Source organism: Calliphora vicina, chromosome 3 (assembly GCF_958450345.1).
Source record: "Calliphora vicina chromosome 3, idCalVici1.1, whole genome shotgun sequence".
Taxonomy (NCBI): domain Eukaryota; kingdom Metazoa; phylum Arthropoda; class Insecta; order Diptera; family Calliphoridae; genus Calliphora; species Calliphora vicina.
The window spans coordinates 83,241,359-83,252,579 of NC_088782.1; positions in this window are offsets into that span (position 1 = coordinate 83,241,359).

The following is an 11,221-nucleotide window of genomic DNA, read 5'->3' on the forward strand; positions in this document are numbered from 1 at the left end:
AAATGTGACAGAATTGTTAAAAATACTTGAGAAATATCAGTCAATATTTCATTTAGACGGTGAGAATTTGACAACAAATAATTTCTATAATCAAACCATTCACTTGAATGACGCAAATCCAGTTTACATAAAGAACTATCGTTTACCGCAAACGCATACAGAAGAAATTAACAACCAAGTAAAAGGACTATTAAAACAAAAGATAATAGAACCATCTATAAGCCCATACAATGCTCCACTATTGTTGGTTCCTAAAAAAGGACCAAACGATCTGAAGAAATGGAGATTAGTTGTTGACTTCAGGAAATTAAATGACAAAATAGTAAATGATAAATTTCCTTTAACGAGATTAGACGATGTTTTGGATAGACTGGGTAGAGCAAAATATTTTTCTACATTGGATATGACAAGTTCATTCCATCAAATTGAGCTTGACCAAGAATCAAGACCTTTCACAGCTTTTTCAACTCCAAATGGTCATTACCAATACACCAGGTTACCTTTTGGATTGAAGATATCTTCAAATAGTTTCCAGAGAATGTTAACCATAGCATTATCGGGACTAGAGTCTGAAGCATTTTTGTATGTGGATGACATAATAGTTTTTGGATGTAGCTTAAAACATCACAACAGCAACTTGATTAGTGTTTTCGACAGATTGTCTAGATATAATCTAAAACTGAATGCAAGCAAATGTTGTTTCTTAAAGCCAGAAGTTATATATTTGGGACATTTGATAACATCAAATGGTATCAAACCAGACCCGAGTAAGCATGAAGCAATTTCAAAATATCCAATTCCCAAGAATGCTGATGATGTGAGAAGATTCGTAGCATTTTGTAACTATTATAGAAGATTTATCAAAAATTTTGCAGATATTGCAAATTGTTTGAACAGATTACTAAAAAAGGGCACAAAATTCGAATGGTCACAAGAATGCCAAATAGCATTCGAAACTTTAAAGAACAAATTAATTAGTCCACCAATTTTACAATACCCAAATTATGACGAAACTTTCATTCTGACAACCGATGCATCAGATTTTGCACTAGGTGCAATTTTATCTCAAGGTACGATAAGTGAGGATTTACCAATATCCTATGCAAGTAGATCTCTAAATAAACATGAAAGAAACAAACCAGTAATTGAAAAAGAATTACTAGGAATTTATTGGGGTATACAATTTTTCAGACCATATTTATATGGAAGAAAATTTACATTTGTCACTGACCACAGACCATTAGTCTCGTTATTTTCACATAAAAATCCTAGTTCAAAGCTAACAAGAATAAGATTAGAACTTTCAGAGTATGATTTTGAAATAATATACAAAAAAGGGGTAAATAACACAAATGCAGATGCATTATCCAGAATAAAAATTGATTCTGATATGTTAAGAAATATGATACCATCGGAAAATGATGATAAAATAAAGAAAACGCTAGTAGTAACAAGAGGTATGAGCAAAAAGTCATCAGACAATAATATCATAAGCGGAACCCAAAAGGAGACTGATCAACTCTATATGTGGGACTGCACATCGATCAATGATATAAAGCGCGCAACTAAATTAAAATTTATATTAGAGAAAAGGCCTATAGAAAATAAAGAAAAGTTATATGAATATATAATAGAAAATTATAAAGATAAAAATGAAACACGTGTTAGATGTAGCGATAATCCAAGACACTTAGGTACTCTTATGGAGAAGCTATCATCATATTTGAAGAATTTAAAGAATATGAGTAATAAGAAATTTGCAATCGACATTAATGATGCAATATTTGATATAATTCCTGCAGATGAATTTAAGGCCAAATACAATAGAAATTGTAAAATAAATAAAGATGATGTAATAATATTGTTATATAGAAAACCTCAAAATATACTAGATGATGAAAGAAAATTAGAATTGATAAAATTATACCATGATACACCCCAAGGAGGACATTTTGGAGTAAGAAAAACTCTGTTAAAATTAAAACAAAAATACATGTGGAAAGGCATGAATAAAACTGTAAAAAATTATGTATCGAAATGTGAATTGTGTCAGAAGAATAAACAAATCAGACATACAAAAGAACCACTAAAGGTGACAGATACACCGACAAATAGTTTTAATACTATAGTGATTGACACTGTTGGTCCAATACGTCCAACAAATAACCAGAGATACATACTAACAATGCAATGCGAATTGACAAAATATATTATTGCTTGTCCAATGGAGACTAAAGAAGCTAAGCCAATAGCAAAGGCAGTTGGTTGAGAATATTATACTGATATATGGATTATTTGGAATACTCAAATCAGACAGGGGAACAGAATTTACAAATGAACTAATGAGAGAGATATGCAAACTATTGAAAATAGAACAAAGATTTTCAATACCGTACCACCATGAAACACTTGGAACTGTTAAAAGAAATCACAGGGTACTTAACGAATACTTCTTATCTTTTGTAGAAGATGATAATTGGGAACAATGGATTCCTTATTATACATTTGCATACAATATAACTCCTCATGTGGATACTGATTACTCACCATTTGAACTAGTTTTCGGAAGATTACCAAGTTTACCAGGGGATGAAGTCATGAATCATCCAAAGGTTTACAATTTTGAAAATTATGCCAATGAACTTAAGACAAGACTAAAATATTCTTTAGAGAACGCAAGGAATATGATAGAAAAAATAAAAAACAAAAGACAATTAGATTCATATAAGACGTTAAATAGAATAGAATTAGACATAGGAGATTTAGTGTTAGTTAAAGTAGAAAATAGGAAAATGAATGAACCACCATATAGAGGTCCATATGAAGTAATTGATATTGATGATTTAAATGTAATTGTGAAAATAAATAATAAAACAAAAAGTTTTCATAAAAATTTGCTTAAAAAATACAAAAATGAATCAAATAAATAACAAAATATTGTCATTATACCAAATTTAAACGTCAGCTAATTTATAACTGACCTATACCAAATAATAACCCAATTGTAAAAATCGTATATATAAGAGAAGAAAAATAAAAAATTAACAATAAACAAAATAATAAAAATGATTGTATAGAATTACAAAAAAAAAAAATTTGCAATTAAGTAAACATTTAAAATTAAGTAAACAAAAGTTTGTGGCACAATGTACATAAATATAAAATTTCTACAGACTTTGTTATTATTAAAAATTCTGCAGTCTTTGTATAAACAAAGCTTGCATAATTTTTTCTAAAGGGTGAGGGTGTAGTGTGCACACATAATTGTTGCACCAAAACCTTTTATATGCCACACACATAGTTATTGATGCATTCTTGTGTAAGTGATCTTTTACTTATCGTAGTTTTACTTTGGAGTTATTGACTTCCAATTTTTGCTAACGTAATGTGTTTTAAAATCAAACAAAGCGGTTGACCAAGAATTAGGTCAACAGCTTAACATTACAATTATGAGTGAAAGAGTTTGCAGCTAATTATGCTCCTCCTTCATTTTTACATACTGCACAAGTATGCATGAGTACAATGATAATTGTAAGATAAATGTAAGTATAAGTAATGAGTAGAACATAAGTTAGTGAGTGATTTAGGAATCACTCAAGATTAGCTTTTAAGAATTTTAGTTATAAGAAATAAAATTCAAAATAAAATTTAAATTATTAATCTGAGTCAGAGAAGACAAAACAAACATTTGTTTTTACTAAAATTTACAAACACTTAACTTTACATGTGTTATAAATAGTGGCAGAGGTTGCAGTCGTTAGTGAGTTTATCAGAGACGCTTTTCGAATAAACATCAACTAAGTGCCTTAAAGTGTGTTGTGTTTTTCAAGTAAATTCGTGTACATTATAAATTGTGTATGTATTTCTGAGAATTTATAAACGTGTATAAAAAACATTGAGTGGCTATTTAATTCTGTTGTTGTTGTACATTTTAAATAAATAAAGAGTTGTTACAATTTTTAAACTACTAAACGGCTTTTATTTGCAATCAAAAGTATCCGGTTTATTTAAATGAAATAAACCAAACGTTTTGAAAAGGTTAAAACGTAACAATTGGTGTCAGAAGTGGGATTGTAAAATAATAAGCATGAAGTTTGAGGAACTAAAAGTTGAACAACTCAAGAAAGAATTGAGTAAGTTGGAGTTACCTACAGCTGGCAATAAGGCGGAATTGCAAAAGAGGCTGATAGATGAATTCAAGCGGCGTGATATTGACATTGGAGCTTACGAATTCGAGTATAAAGAAATGGAAGTTTCTACCCGTGCAACAACAAGCAGCATGGATTTAAGCACAATGTTTGCTGCTATGATGGCACAATTTGCCATCTTAAAATGAAATTTCAAGAAACTTCTAGAGCGACAGACGAGAAGCTTCAGCAAATATCGGAAGTTATAAACAGCAGAGTGGATGGCATTGAGAAAAAGGTGTCCGACTTAGAAAGCTGTTTAGAAATACAAGCCATAGACGTCAGTAAAAAACTCTCCGACTTAGAGATTGGTGTCGACAATTAACTGCACGATCCGCAAATAAAAGTTAATAATCTTCAATGCCAAGACGGACCGGTACGAATTATTCCAGAATCCTCTAGAAGAATAAAGGCCCCTAGTTTTGATGGCACCGCACCATTTAATGTTCCAGTTTGATACGGTTGCCATTCGAAAAATGTGGAAAGACGAAGAAAAAGCTATCGAGTTGATTTTGGCCTTAAAAGGAAATGCAGCGGTAGTTCTTGAAAGCGTGCCAGTGAGTAACAGAAATTGTTATGATGACATAATGGAGGCGCTACAACGTAAGTACGGTGGCGAACATAAAAAAAAATTATACCGAATGGAATTGCGTGGTAGAGTGCAGAAACCCAATGGGACGCTACAAGATTTTGCGTTGGAAATCGAGCGTTTGCTACAGCTTACTTATCCAGGGGAAAACAACCCATTTTTGGACCATATCAAGATAGAGGCATTCGTCAATGGCATTCGCGATCCTGAAATGTTTTATGCAGTAAATCTGGTTATATTCAGAGAAACTGCAAAGCACCGAGAAAACGAACCAGATCTGTTTCGCCTCCAAGAAACAACCAGCCGTCAAATCATCAATCGTCACAAGAATCACTTTTAAACGAGCTAGCACTATGGGGCAAGAGCTAGCTCCCACATCTGAGGGCCCCACAATCTCCATATCCGTAATTCAGAAGAAAAATAGCAACCTTAATTCTTGTTGGTACATAAACGGTCAGAAGCACGTTTTTACTATAGACACTGGGGCATCACAGTCTATCGTCAAGCACGATTTAGTCAAAAACACAATTGAACCCTTACGTGGGGTAAGTCTGCGCACAGCTACTGGGGAGCCAGCCACTGTCTATGGTAAAGTAAATGTGAAAGTAACCATTGCCAATGTTAGCGCCAATCATGTATTTATTGTTGCGGATATTATGGACGAAGTAATCATTGGTGCTGATTTCATGATTACTCACGGCATTACTTTGGATATGTGACGCCAGAACAGTTCCTTTTCAATTTAAGCCAAATTTTTAGTTCTATATAGTTTTTCTACTTGTAGTATTTTCTACTTTTCTATTTTGAATTAGAATTTGAATTTTAAATTTTTTTAATTTTTGGTAGCAGGCTTGGTTGGAAATTTTAGTGTATATAAGGCGTAGGAAAATTTGGAAAATTTATCAGTCTTGTTTCAATTGTGTTGTGTGAGTTTAAATATTTAAATAAAAAAAAATATAAAGAAAATAAAACAAACAATATTTTTTTAAAAAAAGTGAGCAGTATAAGAAAATAAACTTTGTTCTTGGTGATTGAGTACAGAAGAAATTTGTATATTTATATACTTTCCTTCAATAGTACTATTTTAAAAAGCTAACGGCAACAAATTTTGTTGGTAGGTATTACGAATATTTTGGAAATTGTAGGAAGTGTCTAATTGTGAAATTTTCTTGGTTTAGCCGTTAAAATTTTTTATTCCTTGACTATTATACCAATTCAAATGTTTGATAAAGGAATTCTACAACACTAAACATTGAGAATCGAATAGAAGGCTGAATTTACGAATTGTTATTGAAATAACTATATTTTTAACGATAAAATCTGTCTTTTTAAAGACAAAATTTTTGTTTTGTTTCCTGTTTAAACTGTCTTCTTAAAGACACATTTTTGTTTTGTTTCCTGTTTAAACTGTCTTCTTAAAGACACATTTTTGTTTGTTCAATCTGTCTTTTTAAAGACAAAATTTTTTTTAATATTTCATCTTTTGAAATCAAACTTAATCGATTTTTGTCTATTTTTTTTTAATTAATACTTTTTAATAATTTTTTTTAAATTAGTTTTATTTAATTTCTACTGTAATACCATAAAAAAAAAGAGATTGTATATAATAATTGTTTCTAACTTTTCAACTGATAAAATCCTGATCCTGAAGTGAAGAGAGCTCTGTTCATCGTCCAGATAAAGGGTGAGTAATAAAGAATTTTTTTTCTTAATATCGTTATACAAACAATTTTTTTTATGGTACTTTTTTTTTTAACTATTTTCAATTTTAATTAATAATTCTATTAAAAAAATAAATATAGTAGTTATTTTCTTTGTTAAAATTTGCATCTAAAAATGAACCAATTAAAAATGTTAATGTTAATTGTAATTTAATTTGTATTTATTTCGTGATGGAATAGAATATTTATTAATAATGGGGTAAATAAATTATAGGAACATTTGTTGTATTAGGGAATATCCGATTTTTATACCCTACACCACCATAGTGGGGAGGGTATTATGCGTTTGTGCAGATGTTTGTAACGCCCAAAAATATTAGTCTAACACCCACCTTAAAGTATACCGATCGACTTAGAATCACTTTCTGAGTTGATTAAGCGATGTCCGTCCGTCCGTCCGTCTGGTTGGCTGGCTGGCTGGCTGGCTGGCTGGCTGGCTGGCTGGCTGGCTGTCCATGTAAACCTTGTGCGCAGAGTACAGGTCGCAATTTTGAAGATATTTCGATGAAATTTGATACATATTATTTTTCGGCTCAAGGACCAAGCCTATTGAAACTGGCTGAAATCGGTCCATTATTTCACCTAGCCCCCATACAAATGTCCTCCCGAAATTGGACTTTATCGGTCATAAATGTTTAATTTATATATGTATCTCCACAAATTCTGCTCCAAATAAGTTTTATATACACAAAATTCATGTCACCAAATTTTGTTACGATCGGTCCATAATTAGTCATAGCTCCCATATAGACCCGCTTCCGAAAATCACTTTAACGTGCATAAATCGCTTAAAAATGTTGGTAAACACACAAAATTCAACATAGTTAACTTTAATATACACATAAATCACACGACCTAATTTCATGGTGATCGGTCCATAATTGGTCATAGCCCCCATATAAGGCCCTCTTCCGAAAATCACTCAAAAATATAAATTATTGAAATTTTAAAAGAAAAATTTGTTTGCTCTTTTACTTAGTGTAGGGTATTATATGGTCGGGCTTGACCGACCATACTTTCTTACTTGTTTTTATATGGCCTTTTGGGTATTAACAGGCGGGAGGGTAAGATAGGCCTCAACAGCGAGATTATTCGATCTACTCGCTGGTGCTGTCAACCAGAAAATTATTTATTTTTCCGATTATTTTGTTTGTTTGTTATTTATTATTTTCGGTGTTATGTAACACACAATTTTTGCAAAATATCATCCTCATTTTACCAAACACAAATTCTCAAACTTTTCAGAAAAAGAAACAATCGAGATTGTTTAAATAGTTTTTTTTTTCATAAATTTACAAATGAAATTGGAGGAATTAATTTCATATTAAATTAAAATTTGTTTTTATTATTTTATTCAACAAACTTAAACTATTTTCTTTATTAAAATCTAGCCATTTGTTCTCATGTACAAATAAAATTTGTATAGGGAAAAAACTAATTTCTATACATGAGTATTGAAAATCGAAAGAATCAAAAACCATTGTATTTTTTTTCTATATTTACTGAAATTACAATTACTACATAGTTATTTTTGTTATCGTTTAACTAGTATGTTTAGTATGTATCAATATGACAGAAATCGTATAACATTCATTTATGTTTATCCCGGCGAACATTTGTTTTACAAGTTGGGCCTGTAAAATTCCCCTTTGTACAAATCTCACCACTGAGAGAGTACATTTTGATCAGTACTTACGGTTTATGATATTTTGCTTTAAACTTCGTTTACTCGTCAATATGATCTCATGTATGTCCCATGTATTTAATATACATGATATTTGTGGATCTTGAATGAGAGTAACAAATATATATCTCAATTGCAGTTTTGAAAGCTCTACGCCTAGTTTTATTGTAGAGGGAAGGGAAACGAGTTATTTTAGATAGGTTTAATGGTTTAAAAAGAAAAAGTATTTAGTCTTTTCAATTTTGACTGCGGTTCTGGAAAGTTTTAAATTATTTTTCAAGGCATTTAAATAATAAAGTATAGTGTGAAATTAGAAAAAAAATATCAAAGTTTTAGAAATTTAAATTTATTAATACCATCTAAACTGATTAAAAGTGAAATTTTAGTATATACTATCAAAAACGCCAAAAATTGAGGAAATCATTGTCGTTAAGACTTTTACCCAAAAATACTGTTTTTTTTTGTCTAAAATACTTAAAGAAGGTAAGGTTTTTGGTAATATAATTTCTGACTCCAGTGACTAATTACTCTATAAATTTAGACGGCATACATTGTTCCGGAAAATCACTACGTTGTGTTATTCGTCCCCAATACACATGTGTATTGTGGGACCTCGGACCAACTAACAAACACACATGTGCTATTTTGCACGCCGTTGCATAATCGGTGGAATCACATTTGATGCCAAGGGAGTACTTTCTTTTCCCACAACCATCTTAACTTCACCACTTTTTAATCTTCATCCGAAGCATAAAGGAACATTAATTTTTGCCTATAAAAACATTTCCATATCTACCAAAATTTTGAGACTTCGGGGCAATTATTCAACACACGTGTTCGTTTGCAAAATTGTCACGTATCCCGGTGAATCAACATTTCACAAAACCCGAATCAACTTCACCACTTGCAAAAATACCTACGCATTACCAAAAGAAGACTTATTTTGCCCATAAATATATGTATATGTCAATTGTTACCGAACATCATGCATGTGCACCAAGATAATTATCATCTTTCCGATTCAACATCTTTATATATAAAAGCTAATATTTAAAATTATCCTATCATATCATAACATTTAAACCCACAATTTTATATAACTATTTCTTCCAAATTCACTATCACTTCGATTAACTAACTATGATTCCAAATATCAAATATACCTTTAGAATTTTTCATCACCAGATATTATAAAAACATTTTTTTATTAACCACTTTCAAAACATAATCACATCCTGACATTCAGTTTTCTTAATTACATATTTAAAAATAATAATGTTTCTGAATTAAAACTTAATCTAAAATTTAAAATTATATCTAAACAAAATAATTGTTTAATTGTGAAACAGTTTATTCAAATATTAATTTTGTTCCTACTGTTTACTACTTATAACTTAATGAAACCCTAATTATATTAAACCTCAGAACTACTAGTTTAACTAACCCCGGTATTACCACTAAAATTTAATTATAAAAAATTTGTATTTATTTATTTCTTCTTCTAAAATCTCATGTTTTCTTACATATTCTCTAAGCTGTGAAATAGAATTGATATCCAAATAAAGAAGTTCTTTACGCACGTCTGGTCTTAAGTTTCTTTTTAATATTTCTATTAATTCAAAATTACCAATTTGTTGTTGTAAACGATCAGATATTTGCAAAACAGCCTCATAAAATAAGTCAAATTTCTCACCATTTCTTTGTTTCCTATTTCTAATTTGCTCCTTTAAATCAAAATCGGTTCTCCTATCACGAAATTGATTCCTGAGTTCATCACATAAAATAGTCCAGTCTAATCTTGTGGTATTTCGGTGAAACCGCCAAAACCAGTCAATTGCCTTTCCGCTAAATAACAAATGAATATGTCTGCATAACAAATCGAAATCTCCTCTTAAGCCTTGATTAGTAAGAGCTTGAACTCTGTAAATAAAATTGTCAACGGACATACCATCCTCTTCCTGTCCATTAAATTTCAAATGCCATCCGGAAATAATTTGAGAGACTTTATCCGTAGTGAGGTCATAACTTTGATTTAAATTAGAATTTCCAAAACTTTGTCTACCGCCTAAATTTCTTTGAGGGTTGTTGTTGTTAAAATATCCTAGACTCTCTCTGGGATGCTGAGTCATTCGATTGAAATTATTATTTCTGTTACTCCTGAAATTTCTACTATTGTTATCAAAATTTCCAACGTTTGGTCTCATACTGCGATTTGAGTTTATATTTAGAGAGTCTAATTGACTTCTCACCGCTTCATTGATTAACGTTTGAAGTGTATTGTCACTCATATTATGTGGATCAAAATTTTGAAGTAAATTCTGAGAATGAGTTGCAGAAATATTATGTAAATTTTCGCTAATTTCTATATCATTATTTCTATTGAATATAGGAGTCCGAGTCATTTCGGTTTCCTGTAAATTGCGTCGGATATTTTTTTTATTTGTAGTTTTAGGAATTGCGCCTTTGTTACTAATATTCGCATTGAAAGAAGTTGGGTTATAAGTGGCTTGGGTTTCCCCTTCGGCTAAAATATTATGGGACTTAAGTTTGGTTGGGGTACAGGCCTTACTACAAATAGGACATGCTTGAGTTTCCTTAAGCACTTCTACTATGCAGTTTTTATGAAAAATGTGGTTACATGGTGTGGAAACAACTATGTCATCTATTTCATAATCTTTATCACAAACACTACATTTTCTCTTATTTTCGTTTTCACCAATAGATGATAAATTCTCATTACTATGCACTAGAGCCATTTTATAATTCTTTTCAAAAAAACTTTACAAATAATTTCATCAAAATATTGTAAAACTGTATTAAGGTCTTTGGTAAAATTGTGTGGTAAACTGAATATATAAATAAAATTGGAATAATTGAATTTTTCGGCTATGAAGAATAAAATAGGAAAATTGGACTGTAAATTTAGCTATAAAAGTGGACAATTGATGCTATATAAAAACAAATACAAAACAATTGTAATTCCAAAACTTTTGTAAACTAGATAACAAAACAATTTTCAAATTATATTAATTCATGCCTA